Here is a 21954-nt window from a genome sequence, read left to right as displayed (position 1 = left end):
GGGTGTTATGATTTCCTGAGAATTTAGATCATTGCTTATTTGAAAAGAAAAATTAGGCCTGGGCTAGAGAATACATCAACTAAGATTCTTGGCAAACACATATATCAAAGTAACCTTCAGAATGTGTTGTCATCAGCACTGGCATATATCTTCTTAGTTATGGCTGTTGCTATTGGGTCATGGAAAAGACTTCAGTCTAGAACTCATATAGTTTATAAATGTCTCCCAAAAAGAGGCATTTACATGCTCAATGATTTTTTTTTTTCTTGTAACGTCAGACTACATTGGTTGTCCAGAAAAGCCTCTGGCTTTGGACCTCCCAACCAGCTCACAGGATTAGAGTCACGGGATCAGAAGAAATGTCAGGGCAGGTGCAATATTTCAGACTTTAAAAATCATCAATATCTGTATTTGTAACACATACCACAAAGGAAAAGCTAAACAAAATGAAAGAAATGCAAGGAAAGGCAAGGAAATGCAAGGAAATGAAGACTAACTAAAGTGACTATAGCAGGGAAATGACATATTTACTTGTCTCATAATGATGAAAGTATAACAGAAATTGTCATTCAGATTTATTCTAATACCTCACCTGTACTTTGCTAGCTGGTAATAAAACACCTTCTCATGATAAAAACTGATGACTGCCCGATACCCTCACAATCTCCCTACCAAGAATTTTTTCCTAATCCCAAATCTAAAGCTGTTATCCAGAAATACATACTCATAGTTGTTCTATAATCTTCTCTTTCCACTACACTTCACAGGGAATCCAAGAGATAATTCCATAAACTCTACCTATAAAATATATTCTTTTTTTTTTTTCTCTTGAGATGGAGTCTCACTCTGTCACCCAGGCTGGAGTGCAGTGGCGCGATCTCGGCTCACTGCATCCTCTGCCTTCTGGGCTCAAGCAATTCTCCTGCCTCAGCCTCCCTAGTAGCTGAGACTGCAGGCAAGTGCCACCATGCCTGGCTAATTTTTGTATTTTTAGTAGAGATGGGGTTTCACCATGTTGACCAGGTTGGTCTCAAACTCCTGACCTCAAGAGATCTGCCTGCCTTGGCCTCCCAAAGTGCTGGGATTACAGACGTGAGCCACTGCACCGGCCTTTTAAAATATATTCTAAATAGATCACCTCTCACCATCTTCACTGCTATCTCCCTCGCCTATACTCTACTGCAATAACCTCCTAACTAGTCTCTCTGTTTCTCTTCTTGCCTCCCTATAATCCATTCTACCTAGCTACCAAAAGTGACCCTCCACCTATTAAAACATGCCCAATGGCTTACGTTCACATTTAAAATAAACCTGTAACTTCCAGTTCTAGAGTAGAAAGCCCAAGATGGCCTGACCCTGCCTACCTTTCATAATTACCACTACTATACTCTGCATCAACCATACTGATTTTTCTTTTCTTCGAATACTCTGAGCTTATTCCTATTCCAGGCCTTTAGAATTTGTTGTTTCTTCAGACTGAAATATTATTTTCCCTAAAATCTTCACACAACTTCATCATTCCAGGCTCATATCAAATGTTACCTCTTCATATGCTTTCTGACATTATCCACACTAAACTAACCTCTACACACATTATGCCATTATTCTGATTTATTTTCATCACTACTCTTTTATATATTTGTTTATGTTTTTAATATTATTTCCCTTCACTGTAGGTTAGATTTATTTCCGGCTTATTCACTATTTTTAGGTCATCAACAAATAGCAGATTCTTACTAAATATTTGTTGAAAGTGAAAGTAGATGAACGAATGAGTATAAAAAGTCAAGAATCAAGAAAAGTTAGAAATATATTAAGGATCAACAAGCCCAAATCTCTGTTTCAAGAGATGGGGCAATAAAATGATATGCCCCAAACAACAAAAGTAGTTCATATTCTACGTGTGTTTAGAATTCTGGTGTTGGCACTCAGGTTATTATCATTTCCTTTAGCCAACGCTGCCTCCCAAAATCATAAATATTCTGATGGAATCACAAAAGTCTAAGAAGTATGTTACACAATTGACATAAAAAGATTAAAAAAACTCATTCTAAATTAATTATGTTTTCAAAACTTAACTTGCCTTGGAATCCGCATTAAATCCAGAAACATCTGTATACTCCTCATTCTTGTCATTCTCACAGTAATCTTTCTCTGAATTCAGAACCTGTCTGTTTTTTGAAAGCCTGAAGATATTCTGGTTAAAAAATAAAAAATAAGTAAAAATAGTATGTCACATTAAGATCATTTTTATGGTTAAAATTAAAAGCAAGAAAGGGAGATAGAAAGTACCTGAGAATGGAGTATATGGCCACAAGCAAAAACCTGAAAGAGTTGTTTGTGAAAAAAGTTTTTGATGTTTTCAGTTATTTTAAATAAAAGAATAAATTTAATATTGGTTGTTATTACTACCATGGAGTATAACCTTTATTATTTAAAATATTCTAGAGACTTTTCTCGTATTTTACTATAAAAAGCCTACTGTTAAATTCAGGAAGATCTATGTTCGTCAAGTTAATGAATAAACACTGGTAAATTTCCCCTTTTATTCTAATTCATTTGAAGTTTGCATTGTCAAGAATCATTTTTAAAAAATATATTGTGTGGCATGTTTTAGATTCGTTTTGATAGCATCCTTTTCTTTCCTCCAAACACAGTCTCAGTCACTCTCCATCCAGTCATTTTCAAGTATTTTATATATACTTTATGAAACCTCATAAAACATCTTAATGGCCCAGGATGGTAAAAATGTGAGGTTGAAATGTGATATGGGTTATGATGTTTATAAAATATAGTTAAAGATTAATCTGGCAGCCTCAAATGTCTTTTTAAAAAATGGCAGTCTGCTGCTGAAATAAACACGCACACAATCTGAGGCAGAAACTTTTTTGTTTTAACTTTTTTTAACTACACAAGCTATTTACCAAAAAAAAAAAAGTACTTCATTCTGTGTTCTGTCTTACATTATATTCAGTATGCATCACGATGATCTCCCAAGGGACTTTTCAGGATTACTCATTCTTTGAATAATGGCTTGTATGTGGGCTTCAAAGAAATGCAGTAAGAGTGGGAAGAAAAACATTTTCATTTCCAAAGAAATGTTCTGAACTTCCCAGGGGACACTGAGAAAAGATTTTGTTGAACTTAGGGACACCTGACAGCCACTTAAGTGGCTCAGTGCATTCACAGTAAAAACTATTTTGCCTCCTCCCCATACCCTGGTTTTATGCATGAGAACAACTTGGTATTCAAATAATGCATAATCTCACTTATAGTACAGGGAATTCACTAATGGGTAATGCAGAGGAAAAGTGAGACAATGCCATCCACAGAAAAAAGCAAAGCGCTCCCTTGTGGCAGGATAAGGTTTTATACAGTCTGATCTGAATTGAAAGACTTTTGAGCCCCTTCTCTGCTTAGAGACAGTTTTGCTTTTCAACAGGAGCTGCTGAAGAAATGTAGAGTTTTGAAAAAAAGAAAATATGTTTTGATCAGCATTAAATTCAGGGCACTACTCTTCTGCTACTCACTAATCATGAGTCTGACAGTACCTTTCTTGGCCAAAGAAAAGTGGGCTCGATTCAATGGAAAACAAATGGCTTGAGCATGCAGCCACAATGCACTTGAGTCAGCTTTGTAAGCAAAAACTCTACCTTTATTTTCACTTAAGGGTTTGCGAAAATTTAAATACGAACCTAATGGCATGAGCATATAATACAGTATGGTCTTATGCATAAATCTTGAAATTGCATAGATTGTAGAACCATTAGAATTTTTTTCTTAGAAAGTATTTTATATTTTATACTATATATTAATGCATTCATATTTAATAGTAAATATATTAATATATTTAATATATGAAATAATTTTATATTTTATAACGAAGTCTATAAGTCTTTAGTAAGTCTTATAATCCTCAATATTTTCATTTAATATCAAAGTCACGCAGGTAACAGATGACATTTTTTGCAAAATCTTTTTTTGTTATAGATATAGTTTTCTACTCTTACAGAATTTTTCCCTAAATGAACATATAAGTGTTCCTTGTAAAGGGTACACATTCTGATCACTGGTAACTTTGCCCCTTGGTTCACTGGCTGTGTCTCCTCATTAGCATACAGATATTTAAATTTTCTCTAAATTGTCAAGAACTATAAATCTACTCAGTCAGTTATGCATTGACTTTAATGATGAGTTTAACAACTTCTTGAGTTCCTGCTATGTGCCAAATACTGCATTCAGTGTGGGAAATTCAGCATAAATAAGGCAGATGCTGAAACATTGTGGGGATTTTACTAGAGGATATGTTAGTATTTTTAAGAGAGGCTTCAGTTGGCATTTTAAAAGATGGTCGGCCTACTCTATGAAGATTGCTGTGAAACAAATACAGAGGCTTCAAGACCAGAGAAAAACATCTTTCTCCCCATTAGGGTAGATGTGATGGCTCTGCCTAGACTAGTGGCAGTGGAGGTAAAGTCTAGTGAATGGTCTGAGGGAAAGGACACAACTGGATAGAGAGAGAAGGAGATGTCATATTTCTTGCTACCAAGATCTCTGGGGGCAGTTTATTTACCAAGATAGGTTAACTGGAGAAAAAATTTGTGGGGAACTATGACTTCAATTCTGAACATGTCGAGATTTTGTTATTTCTTTGGCAAAAGAAAAAAAAATCCGTTTAAAAAAACACACACTAGGCCGGGCACGGTGGCCCATGCCTATAATCCCAGCACTTTGGGAGGCTGAGGCCGGTGGATCACTTGAGGTCAAGAGATCGAGACACTCCTGGCCAACATGGTGAAACCCTGTCTCTACTAAAAACACAAAAATTAGCTGGGTGTGGTGGTGCATGCCTGTAGCCCCTGCTATTTGGGAGGCTGAGGCAGGAGAATCACTTGAACCCTGGAGGCAGAGGTTGCACTGAGCTGAGATTGCGCCACTGCACTCCAGCCTGGTGACAAAGTGAGACTCCGTCTCAAACACACACACACACACACACACACACACACACACACCACATGATTTTGAGGGTCAATGTGAAGGACTGCTCTGGATATATACTTTTTGTGATTCATTGAGATTTATGTCTTACCAGAACCACTGAGATTTATTTTATACTGGAAATTATGAAAATGAGTAAGGCATCTTAGAAAGAACGATTAAAATGACAATATAGCCATGATAAAGGCAAGTCTAGAAGAAGTCAAAATATAAGTATCATATAAAAAAGATAAAACCAAAAAGTAGAAACCAAAACAGTAGCCAAAAGGTGGAAACAAGAAAAGTGTGATATCGTTTCTTCCATAAGGAAATGCTTTAAGGAAAGAGTGTCTTGTATTGTCCAATAATTCAAATAACTTAAAAAAAAGTAAAGTGAAATAAAAAAAATAGTTAATCGTGTGTTTAAATAAACAAGGAGATCTGAAAGAATAAAGTTTCCCCTTTATAAATTGATGCACAGCAGGGATAACAGCCTCTGAAGAAACAGTTTCAAAGAGATTAAACTGGATAGGGGATTTATAGGGATTTTGCTGATGGAGCCATGCTAGGGACAAGTGGTAGTGATTCCGGGAAAAGAAAATGCCGGGTTTTTAGTATCCTGACATTCAAGTTTTCAGCAAAATAGAACAGTTGTTGATTTAAGCAAAACAAAAGCACCTCTTCAGTTTCCTTGAGAAAGGCACAAGTTGTTACTTCTGATAAAAAGTAACTCTCTGGAAAGAGTCAGGTAAGTTGAGGAAAATACAGCTTTTAAGCTAAAATACACTTATTAAATATATCAACATGGGTGTCATTGATGACTTTAACAGATATATAAATTACAATATGTTCAGAAGTGAATTATAGAAGATAAACTTTTATTAGGACTTTGGAAAGCTCTTCTGAGAAAGTTTATACTAAATAAAAGGCAAGAGGAAGGGAAAAGTAGAGCTGTGTGTGGAATAGATGGACGACTGTATATGGATGAGTGATTTCTGTATTACTTGTTTTTGTTAATTTATTACTAATAGTATTAATTTTAATGTGTAATTAATTTGTTATTTACTAATTTGATTTATTTATTGACTGATTGATGTGATAAATCAGAATGTGTGTCAATGAAAAGATATAGTAGAGGGGAAAATGTTGAACATGGATGAGAGTTAGAGAATAACCAACAGTACAAGGTTTTAATACATGAGAAGGAAAAGAAGTGAAACAAAGGTAATGCACTAGACTGTGAAGGAACACTTTTGTCTAATTGTATCAGGATAGAAGGATAATCACAGATGAAAAATGATTCTAAATTGGCATCAAGGAGACTAAGAAATGGTCATTTGATGACTTCCATTTTTGTCTAGGATGAAAACAAAACTCTTCTGACAAGAGAGTGGGAATAAGAGACATGAGATATATGAGAAGGTTGAAAATGTTTTTGTATTGTTTTTCAGGAGAGTGGAAGAAAAAGCTGTCAAGAGAAAGAGTAAAATTGATTGAAAATAATGAAAGCCTGATAAATATTAATCACCATTCACTACTATACACCCAAATGCTCAGGGAAGAAGGTGTAATCTTTCCCAACTTTAAAAGTCAAATGCACAGAAACATTGAAGTGAATATCTAAAACTGGAGCAGTAGCTCTAAAGGATAGATAAAATTTTAAAAATGAAAATAAATATTATTGAGAAAACATTAAAAAGTAGAATTTTCTCAGACTCACTTAAATCATCAGTCTACCTGACATAATTTTACATATGATTTACAAATCCATATCAGTTATCAGCAAACTAGAGCTCATGGGCTAAATCTGGCCTGTCAGCAACATTTGTAAATAAGGTTTTACTGGAACACATCCATGTCTATTCATTCACATATTGTCCATGGCAACTTTTGTAATACGATGCTGAAATTGAACAATTACAACAAAAATTATATGGCCCACAGAGCCTAAAATATTTACTATCTGGAAATAGAGACAAAATGTTTTCTGATAAACTGTCTAAATTAAAACAGTGAGAATAATAAATTTACAGAATATTTTTAGATACATAATTAATTCTTCACATAAACTCTTGTAGCTCATTCATTCAGCGTATATTTTTAAGCCAAATTGAAGTGTCAGGCACTTTTTCAGACACTGAATAGTTAACAGTGAACAAGACAGGCAAAATGTCTGTACTTAACAAGGTTACATTTTAGTAGAAAGAGGAAAACTCAGTAAATATACCAGATAATTAGCCATGAATACATGCTAAACAGAAAATTAAAAACTAATAACAGAGAGAAGTGACCGGTTAGTTACTTTAGTTTGGATTTCAGAGAGACCTCCCCAGCAGAGGAGATGAAAGTTCAGGAGCTCAGTGGGCTGGGAGCACCTTCCAGGCAGAGGGGCCAGCTAGAGCAAAGGCCCTGAAGCTAAAACAAGCTTGGTAGATTCAAGAAACAGAAAGCACATCTGTTCCTTGGAATTACCAGACAAGTGCAAGAGTAGCTGGAGAGAAGTTTAGTCAGATAGATAAAAGTTAATTCATGTAGTAATTAGTATATCAGGATAGCCCACAGAATTTTAATTCAATTAAAATGGAAAGCCACTGGATTATTTAAAGTAAGCAAGCAAAGTGGTCCGATTGAATTTGAGGTTATTTGCTGGGGCTGCTATGTAGAGTTGTAGGGGGTTAGGTGGAGAACAGACTGCTGGTACCAAGAGGAGAAGCAGAGAGAAGTTAGAAAGCTATTACAATTTCTGAGGCTATAGTTGAGTTTGGTGCAGAATAGGTGTATTGTAGAGATGGAGAAAATTGAACCACTTTGAGATTTGTTTTTAAGACACAGCGGTAATAGGATTTGCTGATGAAATGAAGTAGGGATGAGAACTATACACAAATAATAACATATGGTTTTGACATGAGCAATTTAGAAATCAGGGGTTTTCTCTTAATAATATTGAGCCAGAAAAGCTTGCTGTATATCATAGTAGCGAAGTTGCATAAGGTATTTGTTATTCATCTGCAGTTCCAAAGAGATCTGTGTCAGAGACATAGATTGCGATTGTATTGGAAGATGTGGGGCTAGATGAGATAAAATCAAATTTATACTAGGATGGAAAATAGAAGGAGCCCCAGAATGACACATACAACATTTAAGGATCAAAAGAAAAAAACTCAGTACAAAAATTGGGGTCAAAGTGGAATAAATATAACAGTCTAAATTGTGAATTTGGTGCGAAGAAAGCCAGGAGAATAAAGATTTTTTAAAAAGAAAGAGTTAGCTGTTTCTAATGCTCATGGTAGATTAAGAACAAAAACCAAGAATTAACTTTTGAATTTGGAAACATAGAGTTCTTTGATTTCGATGGAATGGAAGGGTGATTATAGAAGATTAAGAAGAGGATGTGAAATGAGGACATGGATATAATTTCTATAGTTAACTTTTTTAAGAACTTTTTTTTTTAAATACAGGAGTACAAAGGTATATAGTGGTAGGCAGAGAAGGGATCTAGTATGAAAGGACATTGTTCATATAGGAAATTTTACCGTATGTTGTATTCCATATGAGAATAACTCAGCAAAGAGGAATTAAAATATTGATAATGGGGATAATTGAAGGAGGCTGTGCTGTATGGCAGCAGAGAAGGAATTGAGCTAAAATTATATCTAGGATGTTCTTACACTGTAAAAAGAAGGAAAGGAAGATCATGAATAAGGATGGTCATAGGTTGATGCATTTTTGGTAGGCATAGGAAGTAGTTCATATCTGATTGCTTTTGTTTTCACCATGATAGATAAAATTGTGTCAATTGAGATTAGGAGGTGGGATTGAAACCAAATTATTTCCTGGCCTTTCAGCACAATTCTTCCCTTTCTCAATGCTCTTTTCTGTATTGCAGGTGTTATAACCCCAGAAATGACATTTTCCAGCATCTTTGCCATCACCGTTTTGGTATGTTTTGGCAGTGGGAGATCCCCAATACTGGTGACAAGAGCAGGCAGCACTAGAAAAGAAGCAGAGCTTTTGAAGGCACAAAATATAAGCTTGGGTTCCTGTGGCAACTGCACCAGACAAATTTCTGCTCCTTCAGGGGTATAGCAGTTTCCCATTGACTACCCTCCCTTTTTAAGTATTTAAGTTCTTCCTACAATGTTGTAACCTAGTCCCTTACAAAAAAAAAAAAATCCCTTCTACCCAAAATACTTAGAGTGGTAGCTTCTGTTTTGTCACCCGAATCCTGAGAGGTACAATAATGTATGAAGTCTGAGGAAGAGAAGCAAGTGTGATATAGTCATATTCAGAAGCCTGATATGTAATGCATATAAAATCTAGCCTGTTATGTTTTAAATAAGACAAATTTGACAAATAAGAACTCAAATTACTTGCCCATTTCATATTGCTCCTGTGGTAGTGTATGGTTTGTTAAGCAACTCCAGAAAATCACTCAAGTGTTGTGCTGCATAATTTAAAATCTTCAGTGGATGTTTTAATGTACCTTTGGACCTGAACAACAATGTTGTCCAATGACAATTTGAGTCCTGTCAGTGGAAAAAATTCTTACTTCTTAACTTCTTAGACCATTTTATTCTTTAAGCAAATGTCTTTTTTTTTTTTTTTTTTTTTGAGACAGGGTCTCCCTCTGTCACCCAGGCTAGACTGTGCAGTGGTGTGATCTCAGTTCGCACACTGCAGCCTCTGCCTCCCAGGCTCAAGTGTTTGAGTAGCTGGTATTACAGGTGTGCACCACCGTTTCCAGCTAATTTTGTACTTTTAGTAGAGGCAGGGTTTCACCATGTTGGCCAGGCTGGTCTCGAACTCCAGGCCTCAAGTGATCCGCCCACCTCAGCCTCCAAAAGTGCTGGAAATATTTCTTAATAAACTCTTAAATATACCATTCTACTATAATAAGATTCCCTATAGGTCTAAATATTTGTTTTATGACTGCTTAGAAAAAAAATTGGATTTCTTTCTTGCATAAAGACTCTTAAATATTTCAAGATACCTGTTATGGAGATACTTTATTTTATTTTTTTCACCTTTAATGCAAAATTACCCTAGATCTTTCCTTGCATACAATGGCATTGAGTCTACTCAATTAGTCTTCTGACTGCTTGCTTGCTCAAGCCATTAATCTGTCTCTCTCTCTCTCTTTTTATTCTTCTTCTCTCTCTTATTTTATTTCTGTAATTCTCTAGCTTCACAATTTGTTGTCCACCTTAGTACCTATTACAGGCTGAATTCTGTCCATACAAAATTCATGTTAAAGCCATACCTCCTAGTACCAGTAAGCCTGTCATCTCGACCTAATCAGGTTAGTTAACATCTCTCTTAAAGTCTGAAAGTTAGAATTATTTAAGTACAGCATGAGCAGCCTAGAAAATGCTGAGAAAATTATTTTTCTTGCATCTAAGTTTATATCAACCTTTATTGCAAACTTAACAGCATTGATAAATATTTCAATGACAGTTAATTAAAATGTCCAAGTCTGTTTTAGTTGTTTTTTTGGCATCACATGTGGTGTTTGGTTGTATCATCTCTCCTTTATATTTAGAAATTGAGTTTTGAGACTTAAATGTAAGGTTTTACATTCATTCTTATTTAATCTTACTTTATTGTATTTGGCTTCTTCCCAGATTGGATACCTCTTCATTCATGTAGCCTATTCCCTACATTGCTGTATCTAAATACATAAATCAGTAGATTTTATCAGCATGGAATTATTACCGTAATATAGTCAAAATAGTCGATATCTAAAATATTTATAGATGGTTACCTTCAGATGACATCAGGGACTTAAAATCTGTATTTCTCAAAACACCAGTGCAGATTCAGAGGAGAAGGCAGAGCAAGATGACAGAATAATTGTCCCTCCAGTAAGCACACCAAGTTAACAACTACCTACACAGAAAAACAGCTTCATAAGAACCAAAATCAGGTGCCCATTCGTAGTTCTTGGTTTTAACTACGTATTGCTGAAACACTGAAGAGATTTAAAAAAAAAAACAGTTTTGAATTCTCAGCACCACTCCTCTCTCACCTCTTCTTCTGCAGGTGGGACATGGTGTGGAGAGCATTTCTGGGCACTGGGAGAGGGAGAGCAAAACAATTGTGAGTCATTGAACTTAGTGCTGTCCTGTTAGAGCAGAAAGGAAAACCAGACCAAACACAGCTGATGCCCGCACACACAGGAAACATTTAAACCAGCCCTAGTCAGAGAGACTTTGCTAATCCCATTGGTCTGAATTTGAGTGCCTGCAAACCAAGGGCCAAAGTGTTTCTAGTCTCTAAGTAAACTTGAAACTTGCAACAATTCTTAGGTGAGTCTAGACCCAGAAACAGTGGACTTGGGGGACACTTGACATACTGAGACACCAGTTGGGGCAGCCGAGGAAGTGCTGGCATCACCCCTCCCCTAACCCCAGACTGCATAGTCTGTGGCTCCAAAATTGACCCTTTCTTTACAATGAAAGAGAGGAGAGGGAAGAGTGGAGAGAACTTTGTCTTGCATCTTGGATACCAGCTAACCCACAGCAAACAGGACACTGATCAGTCATGAGGCCCCTGTTATAGGCCCTAGCTTCCAGATGACATTTCCAAACACACCCTGGGTGAGAAGGGAATCCACTGCCTTGAAAGAAAAGAGCCAGTCCTGGAAACATTCATCACCTGCTAATAGAAGAGTCCTTGGGCCCTGAATAACCAGCAGTAATACCCAGGTACCACAAGGACCTTGGTAAGCCTCTAAGACTTGCTCTCTTCAAGTGAGACTCAGCACATTCCCAGCTATGCTTGCTGTGGGACAAAACTCCTTCTGCTTGAGAAAAGCAGAGGGAAAAGTAAAGGAGACCTTGTCTTGCACCTTAGGTACCAACACCATCACAGGAAGGCAGAGCACCCACCAGGCTCTTGGGGTACCCGACTCCAGGACTCAACTCTTAGATGGCATTTCTGGACCTGCCCTGGGCCAGAGGAAAGCCCATAGGCCTAAAGAGTGGGTCCCAGGCCAGGCGGCATTTACCATCAGCTGACATAAGAGACCTTGTGCCTTAAAGAAACAGTGGTGGTAGTCTGGCCGTGGTCCTCATGGCCATGAGTGTCAGTGGCTATGGCGTGAGGCTCCCATGCCTTTGGAAAGGGGGGGAAGAGTGGCTTTTTTTGTTTGTTTGTTTTTGTGGTTTGAACACAGCTCAGTCACAATACAACAGAATACCAGTGAAATGGTTTGGCTCTGTGTCCCCACCCAAATGTCATCTCAAATTATATTCTCCATATGTTGAGGGAGGAGCCTATTGGGAGGTGATTGGTTTATGGGGATGGTTTCCCTCGTGCTTTTCTCATGAAGTGAGTGCTCACGAGATCTGATGGTTTAAAAGTGTTTGGAAGTTATCCCCTTGCTATCGCTCTCTCCCTTGCCACCATGTAAGATGTGCCTTGTTTCCCCTTCACCTTCCACCATGATTGTAAGTTTCCTGAAGCCTCCCCAGTCATGCAGAACTGTGAGTCATTTAATGCTCTTTTCTTTATGAATGACTCAGTCTCAAATAGCTCTTTATAGCAGCGTGAAAATGGCCTAACACAATCAGGTAGACGTGTAAGGTTTATGGCTCTATTCCCTGACTCCTGGAAGGCACTCTGGACCCACCTAGGGCCTTGACAGCCTTGCCGCCCTCAAGAGAAAGACACAGGCCTGGCTCGCTTTGCCACCTCCTGATTGTATAATGCTAGGGCAATGAACAAACATAGGCAGTAGCCAGGGAGTAGTTACAGCAGGCCTTGGGCAAGACCCAGAACTGTGCTGGCTTCAGGTCTGATCCAGCACAGTCATAGTGGTGAAAAGGAGCTTCAATATGTCTGGCAGCAGACTTTTTAATGAAAACCTTACAGGTCAGGAGAGAGTAATGTAACATATTTCAAGTACTGAAGGAAAAAAATTTACCCTAGAGTACCATATTTGGCAAAAATATCCTATAAAACATGAAGGAGAAATAAAGACTTTCCCAGACAAACAAAAGCTGGAGGATTTTATGAATACTAGACTTATCCTAAAGAAATGCTAAATGGACTGCTTCAATGAGAAAGAAAAAGGTATTAATGAGCAATAAATAATACCCTGAAGGTATAAAACTTACTGGTAATAGTACACAGAAAACACATAACATTATAACCCTGAAACTGTGATATTACTTTCTACTTAGGATAACTCTTATCCTAAGTAAAAAGATGAAACAATGATCCAATCAAAAATAATAACTAAAACAACATTTCAAGACATAGTATAATAAGATATAAATAGAAACAACATAAAGTTAGGAAGCAGAGGGACAAAGTTAAGGCAAGCTTTTATTAGTTTTCCTTTTGCTTATTTGTTTAGGCAAATAGTGTTGTTATTATCAAGTTAAAATAATAGTTTAAAAGATAGTATTTGCAAGCGTTATGGTAACCTCAAACCAAAAAACATACAATGAATACGCAAAAAATTCGAAGCAAGAAACTAAATCATATCACCAGAGAAAATCACCTTCACTGAAGGAAGAGAAGAATGAAAGAAAGAAGGAAGAGAAAACTACAAAATAACCCGAAAACAAATAACAAAAAAAGTCAGGTTTAAGTCATTACTTATCAATAATAACATTGATTGGAAATGGTCTAAACTGATTAATAAAAACACATAGACTGGCTGAATGGATGAAAATACCAGACCCATTGATCTGTTTTCTACAAGGAACATACTTCATCTATAAAGACACAAATAGACTGAAAATAAAGGGATGGCATAAGATATACTATACCACTGGAAATCAAAAAAGAGCAGGAGTCACTATACCTTGACAAGATAAATTTCAAGACAGAAACTATAAGAAAAGACAAAGAAGATTACCATAGAATGATGAAAGGGTCAATTCAGCAAGAGGATATAAACATTTTAAATATATATATGTACCCCAAACTGGAGCATAATATAAAGGAAATATTATTAGAGCCAGCCAAAGAGAGAATTGCTTGAACCTGGGAGGTGGAGATTGCAGTGAGCTGAGATCACCCCATTGCACTCCAGCCTGGGTAACAGGCAAGACTCCGTCTCAAAAAAAAAAAAAAAAAAAGAAAACAAAAAAACCCTCAGACCCAATGGCTTCACTGCTGAATTCTACCAAACATTTAAAGAAGAACTAATAATACCAATCCTACTCAAACTATTCCACAAAACAGAGGAAAAGGGCATACTCCCAAACACATTCTATGAGGCAAGTATTACCCTGACAACAAAACCAAAGACACATCAGAAAAAAGAAAACTACAGGCCAATGTTGCTGATGAATACTGATGCAAAAATCCTCAACAAAATTCTAGCAAACTGAATTCAACAATACTTTAGAAAGATCATTTATCATGGCCAACTGGGGTTTACCCCTGAGATGCAAGGATGGTTCAATGTATGCAAATCAATACATGTGATACATTATCAGAATAAAGAATAAAAACCATATAATCATTTTAATTGATGCTGAAAATAATTTGATAAAATTCAACATCCCTTAATGTTAAAAACCCTCAGAAAACTTGATACAGGAAACATATTTTAAAATAATAAAGCCATATATGGCAGATACACATCTAGTATTATACTAAATGAAGAAAAACTGAAACTCTTTCCTCTAATATCTGGAACATGACAAGAATGCTCACTGTCACCACTGTTATTCAACATAGTACTGGAAGTCTTAGCTAGAGAAATCAGACAAGAGAAAAATATAAAGGACATCCAAACCAGAAAGGAAAAAGTCACATCATCCTTGTTTGCAGGTGATATGGTCTTATATTTGAAAAATCCTAGAGACTCCACAAGAAAGCTATTAGAATTGCTAAACAAATTCAGTAAAGTTGCAGGATACAAAATCAAAATACAAAAATCAATAGCATTTCTATATGCCAACGGTGAACAATGTGAAAAGGAAATTTAAAAATCCCATTTACAGTAGCCATACATAAAATTAAATACCTAGAAATTAACTTAACCAAGTAAGTGAGAGATCTTCATGACTTAAGCTGTAAAACACTGATAAAAGAAATTTAAGAGGACAAGAAAAGGAAAAATATTCCAGGTTCATGGATTGAAAGAATAGATATTGTTAAAATGTCCATCTACCCACAGCAATCTACAGATTCAATGCAATCTCTATGAAAATACAATGACATTCATTACAGAAATGGAAAAAAAACCCATAAAATTTATATGAAAACACAAAAGACTCAGAATAGCCAGAGCTATTCTAAGTAAAAAGGAACAAAACTGGAAGAATCACATTGCCTAACTTTAAATTCTACTACAGAGGTATACTAATCAAAACAGTGTGGTACTTGCATAAAAGCAGACAGATAGTTGATGGAACAGAACAGAGAAGTCAGAGACAAGTCCATACACCTAAGGCGAACTCATTTTTGACAAAGGTTCCAAGAACATACATTGGGGAAAGATAGTCTGTTCAAGAAATGTTTCTGGGAAAATTGGATATCCATATGCAGAAGAATAAAACTAGACCCCTATTTCTCACCATATACAAAAACAAAATAGAAATGGATTAAAGACTTAAATCTAAGACCTCAAACCATGAACACACTACAAAACATTGAGGACAGTCTCCAGACATTGTTCTGGGCAAACATTTCTTGAACAATATCCCACAAGCATAGGCAACCAAAGCAAACATTGACAAACAGGATCACATCAAGTTAAAAAACTTCTGCACAGCAAAGGAAACAATCAACAAAGTCAAGAGACAACCCACAGAATGGGAGAAAATATTTGCAAACTACCCATCTGACAAGAGATTAATAACCAGAATATATAAGGAGCTCAGACTACTCTATAGAAAAATAACCCAAAAACTAATAATCTGGTCAAAAGACAGTCAAAAGATTTGAATATACATTTATCAAAAGAAGACAAATAGCAAACAAGCATATGTAAAGGTGATCATTATCACTGATCACCAGAAAAATGCAAATCAGAACTACAATGTGATATCTTCTCACTCCAGATAAAATGGCTTATATCCAAAAGATTGGCAATAATAAATCCTGGCAAGGATGTGGAAAAAGGGGAACCCTGGTGTGCTATTGAAGGGAATGTAAATTAGTACAACCACTATGGAGAACAGTTTGGGGGTACCTCAAAAAACTGAAAATAGAGCTACCATATGATCCAGCAATCCCATTGCTGGGTATATAACTAACAGAAATAAAATCACCAGATGTGGTGGCTCACACCTGTAATCCTAGCACTTTGGGAGGCCCAAGTGGGTGAATCACTTGAGGCCAGGAGTTGAAGACCAGCCTGGACAACATGTCAAAACCCCATCTCTATAAAAAAGAAAAAGAAAAAGAGAAAGAAAAGGAAAGGAAAAGGAAAGGAAAAGGAAAGGAAAAGGAAAGGAAAGGAAAGGATAGAAAAGAGGAAGGAAGGAAGGAAGGAAGGAAGGAAGGAAGGAAGGAAGGGAGGGGAAAAAAAAGAAAGAAAGAGAAAATCAGCATATTGAAGAGAGATCTGCACTCCCATGTTTGTGGCAGCACTATTCACAATAGCCAAGATTTGGAAGCAACTGAAGTTTCCATCAACAGATGAATGGATAAAGAAAATGGGGTATATATACAGAATGGAGTACTATTCAGCCATAAAAAAGAATGAGTTCTAGTCATTTGCAACAACATGAATGGAGCAGGAGATTACTATGTTAAGTGAAATAAGCCAGGCATAGAAAGACAAACGTCACACATTTTCACTTACATGTGGGGCCTAAAAACCAAAACAATTGAACTAATGGATATAGAGTAGAATGATGGTTACCAAAACCTGGGAAGGGTAGTAGGGGACTGGATAAGAAGGTGGGGATGGTTAATGGGCACAAAATGATTAAGGGGGTGGACACCCCATTCTTCAGGATGTGCTTATTTCACATTGCCTGCCTTTGTCAAAATGTGTCATGTACCCTATAAATATATACACCTACTATGTAACCACAAATATAAATTAAAAATTTAGAAAATATATAAAAATTACTGCAAATATTTAGGATTATCAGAATTAACTAACATGCAGAATAGAAAACACAAAAGAGGGAGGCAAGTGGGGAAAAATATGGGCTGAAACCAGAGACACTAATACAAAAAATCACACAAACAAGGAAGGACACTGTACTAGTTTTCCAGGGCTACCATAACAGAATGCTATAGGCTGAGTGACTGAAACAAGAAAAATTTATTTTCTTACAGTTCTGGAGCCTTGAATTCCAAGGAGCCAGCAAAGTCGGTTTCCTCCGAGGCCTCTCTCTTTGGCCGCCCTCTCGCGCTGCCTCTTCAAGTGGCCTGTCCCCTGTGCATGCATCCCTGGTGTCTCTCCGTTGTCTCTTCTTATTAGGATATCAGTGAGAGAGGTTTAGGTCCCACCCTAATGGCTTTATTTTAACATAATCACCTCTTTAAAGGCCCTAGCTCAAAATTGGGTCACATTGTGCAGTATTAGGGTTTAAGGCTTTAATATATGAATTTTGAAGGGACAAATTCAGCCCATAACAGGTATTTAGGTTGACAACAAAATATAAAGCTAGAGAATTACTGAAATAGAAGAAGTGGGAGTAGAAGCGAGGGTGGAAAAAAAATATATATGTGTGTGTGTGTGCACTCACGTGTGTGTATGTGTGTATATATATATACAAGGTTTAAGCAAGCAAGCAGAGTGAGACTACTAATTATACTTAAGACATATATTGACATCCTTTTAGTCTTCATAATCTCTATACCATCATGCAGAAGCAGGCTTGCTACATTCCAAAGGCCAGGAAGCAGCTCTCTCCATACCTATCCCATGTTCTCTGCCTTAGATGAAACAGACCCAGAAATCTTCTGGATTTCCCTATGAATTTTAAAAAGTTCTGAAAATTTTCTGAAGAAGTGATATTTTAGATTATTAATGACTGTACCTTCATAAAATACCTAAACTCACTCCTGATCCTCTTTCCATTACCAAAATTGGCAAATAATATTTGCCTTATCTAATTTAAAATTTCTTTAGCTTTTAATACCTTTTATGTTTTTAAAAATGTATTTGTTTTCAGTATTTCTTCACTCTGCACACTCCATTTTTTTTTCTTTCTTGACAGTTAACACTTCATTTCTTTTGATACTCCTTACAATTGGATCCCTGAAAGTGTCACCCTCAGACCTCATTCTTGGGTATTTGCTTACAATTCCAAAATTTCATACTTCATTCCTTGTGATACAGACCTACAAACTATGTAATTTCTCCTTAGGAGATCTCCAGATAATTGCTTCAGTTGCACTTAAAATTCAATGTATTCAAAACAACTCATTTTCTTTGTTGTTAACCTGCAAATTTCATCATGGATCTAATCTGCTCTTCTCCCTGTGTTACTTCTGATTGATGAGTTTTATCATACACTTAATGGCTGAGGAAAGCGGAGTCATTGAGAAACCATCATTGCCAGTGTTTTTCACTCCAAAATCCATGCTGCTAGGGTGTCTACAAGAACATATACATGACCTACCTTCTCCTTCCTCTCAGACATCACATCATATTATATTTCCTCTCTTTCATTTTCTTTTGTGTGTACTGGTCATCCGCTTGTTCTTAAAGTACACTAACCTTTTCTTAGTTGCAGCATATTTGATCCTGCCCTTGACCTTGACCTCTACTTACAACTTTATTGAACGAAATTTTAGGTAACTTATTCCTTCCCAATATTCAGTTCTCAGCTCAAATGTCTCTCATCATTAAAGTCTCTGCTAAAATGTCACCTCTTCAAAGGATTCCTTCTTCACTACAATATCCAAATTATGTTCCCCAATGTCATCACCATTTTTCACACTCTCTACTATTGCCTGCTTTATTTTCTTCATGGAACTTAACATTTTTTAATATTATGGACTCGATTTGCCTTGTTCATTAAAATCTAATCCTACAACTCCATTTTTTCACATCCCTAAAATAGTTTTCCATCATCTACAGAATGATAGCTGACATTTTTACCATGGTATATGAGCCCATTATTATCTGGCCCTACCTACCTTTCTGTCTAACTTTAGTTAATCGCCATTCTTCCTTATCTCAAACTCTTTCACTTTATAATACAATTATTCAAAATCGACTTCCATGCTTGCCCCATAACACAATAATCCTGCTTACCTGAGTTAACCTCAATATTCTCATACATAAAACAGCTGGGGGAGGTAGCAAAAAATGAAAGAAATAATTTCCTTATAAATTTGCTTGGGGAATGTGATAATATGTGTATAGTGCTATACATAGTGACTATCACATAATAAACACTCAATAAAAGCTAGCTATGATTATTGTCACTACTTCGTTCCTGTGAAATGCTGTTAGAGATAAAATTTACACAACTAATCTGGCGACTGTAACTTTCAAAGAGTTTATCATCTCAAAAAGGGCAATTTTGTCATTGTTAGCACCCTACATTAAAATTTTCTCAACTTTATTATATTTGCATGTCTGCTTCATAGTGACAAAGTGTCAAAAGCTTAAGTTGAAAATGTGACAAACATGATATTTCTATTAAAATATAACATTTCAAGCCAAATTGCATTCAACTTTACAATATGTTTACTTACATTTTCTTGCCATTATGAAGCTATTTGATTATGTAATCTCAAGAAAAGTATTTATGTATAAGAACACTGAAATATGATTTATTCTTAAAATTTATTTATAGTATGTCACTACCATCCAACTCATATTAAAAATTTAACTATTTTAAATATTTTTAAAATTTTGATTTAATAATATAAACAAATAAATGTTACCTAATAAATTATAATGGCTAAACCTAACAGTAGGACTTTATAGTGATTAACTGAAACTATACAAATTCAAAAGGAATATTAGAGCCAATTCACATAATAACTGTATTACTTAATATATTTAAAGTGGTAAACAAATAACAGAGTAATAATACTTGGGCTTTCAAGTGGTCTTTACACTTTATTGGTCAGGGAACTAATGAGAATCATACCTGGTTGTTTTTATGTTTAATAAAAGCAGTAGTTAAGCTTAACACAGTTACTCACATAACGGACTGTGGCTGTCTAGCACAACTGAGTCACTGCGTTTGCCTCATGACAAAGTATTGAAGAGTTCATTCAAAAACTATGTAAGCCAGGTGGTATACTAATTTTCATGTCGGTATATCACTGGCTACGTAGTAATAGAATCTTATGGCAGATGGTGTTTTGAAAAATGATTACATATGGAAAGTCTCTCATCAGGTGGTATATATAATACCTGCAACATATCCATTTCTATAAACTAAAAGATCATGAAATTTGAATTCTGATATTGGAGGAAACTTAGACATCATCCAGTTCAAGATTCCACCAAAAGGCAAAATTCTGACACAAAATTCGTAAAGTTTCTCACTCATTCTTTCCTTAAAACCTTCTAGTAATAAGTAATGTGGTCTTTCACGTCATCTCATTCTTTAAAAACAAAATGAAACATACAAAAACACCTCCAATAATGGAACATTATTACAAGTTGAATTAAATGTCCCTTCTAGTTCTTACTCCTAGAGTGATGGATAAGCCTCCTGTTCCACATCGCAGTCCTTTTTTGCTTTGATGATTGATATCATACTCTAATCTCTTCTAATTCAATATAAATGATTCTAGATTCTATAATAATTTACTTTTTGCCCCTGTTCCCAATCCCAATGTTATTCCAATTCTTGTCCCATAGAATTGCTCAAAGTTTATTTGACTGATACCTTCCCGAAAAGAACAAAATATAATAGAAGTAACTTGAATAGTTGAGCAAGACAGTGTGAATCACAGAACCAACAAATTATAAACCTAAAAGAGCACATTTAGGTACTTCTCTAGTCTATTTTCCACTCTATCCTATAATCTGTGGTCAAAATTAAGTATGAATACCTCTAATAATAGAGACATGTCTGTCTCCCAAAGATAACTATTTGTATTTTTAGACAATGAATCAATTTTTAAGCCTTTGGTTTTAGTAGAAATCAAATATTCTGTAGTTAGCATATTTATTTTTGCTTCAGATATGTTTATATCTATATTATTAATATAATTGCTTTCACATAACAAATGTTTAAACATTTAAAGATACTTATAAATTGTCTTCCACTCCCATCTTTCAAGTCTGCATTTATTTTTTTCTCATTCTAAATACTATACTGTACACAACCTAAATTTTAGAAGAATTTTTGGTACTGAATTACACCCACACTTAGCTTATGGTTTAGTAACATTATTACTGTTAGTTGCTATAGACAACACTCTTTTTCATTTATGCTCTTTTCTACATTGTTATATTTTCTCAGTTTCAAATTATTGAGATCAAGACATTTAAGTATAGGATGAGGATCTGAGAAGACTGACATGGAATGCTGTTAGATCTACTTTTAGAGGTATAAGAATCAGGTAGACATATCCCAGACCATTATTTCTTTAGGTCTTGTACACTTACCTCTAGTAGGTCATTCACTGATCCTATTTTATGTTTATTTATGTACCTACAATATTAACAGTTCAAACAGGAAACAAATTAGGTAAAAATACTCTTCTTTGCTGAATAGAATGCTGAGATTAAGTTGACAGAGAGAGAGAGAAATGAATAGATTGTCCAAATAAGTTAATAATAATATAACTACCAACTAAAAAATTGATATGGCAAAAATGTAAAGGCAGAATAGAAATGTCTTAGATTAAGTAAACTTTAATTGAATCTTTTCAGCTTTTTTTGACCTAGACTGGCTTAGCAGAACTAGGTGTATATGGCTAATGTACAACTGATAATACAAGTTCCATTAGCTCTGGTATCAAATACCTGGGTTTGAACCTTGGCTCTGGCGCCTTCTGTTTTAGTGAATGTGGATGAATTTTTTAAATTCGGTATTTCTATTGGAAAATGGGAATTAAAATGGTCACTACCTCAGT

Source organism: Hylobates moloch, unplaced genomic scaffold (genome assembly GCF_009828535.3).
Source record: "Hylobates moloch isolate HMO894 unplaced genomic scaffold, HMol_V3 SCAFFOLD_4, whole genome shotgun sequence".
Classification (NCBI taxonomy): domain Eukaryota; kingdom Metazoa; phylum Chordata; class Mammalia; order Primates; family Hylobatidae; genus Hylobates; species Hylobates moloch.
This window is presented reverse-complemented; position numbering follows the sequence as displayed.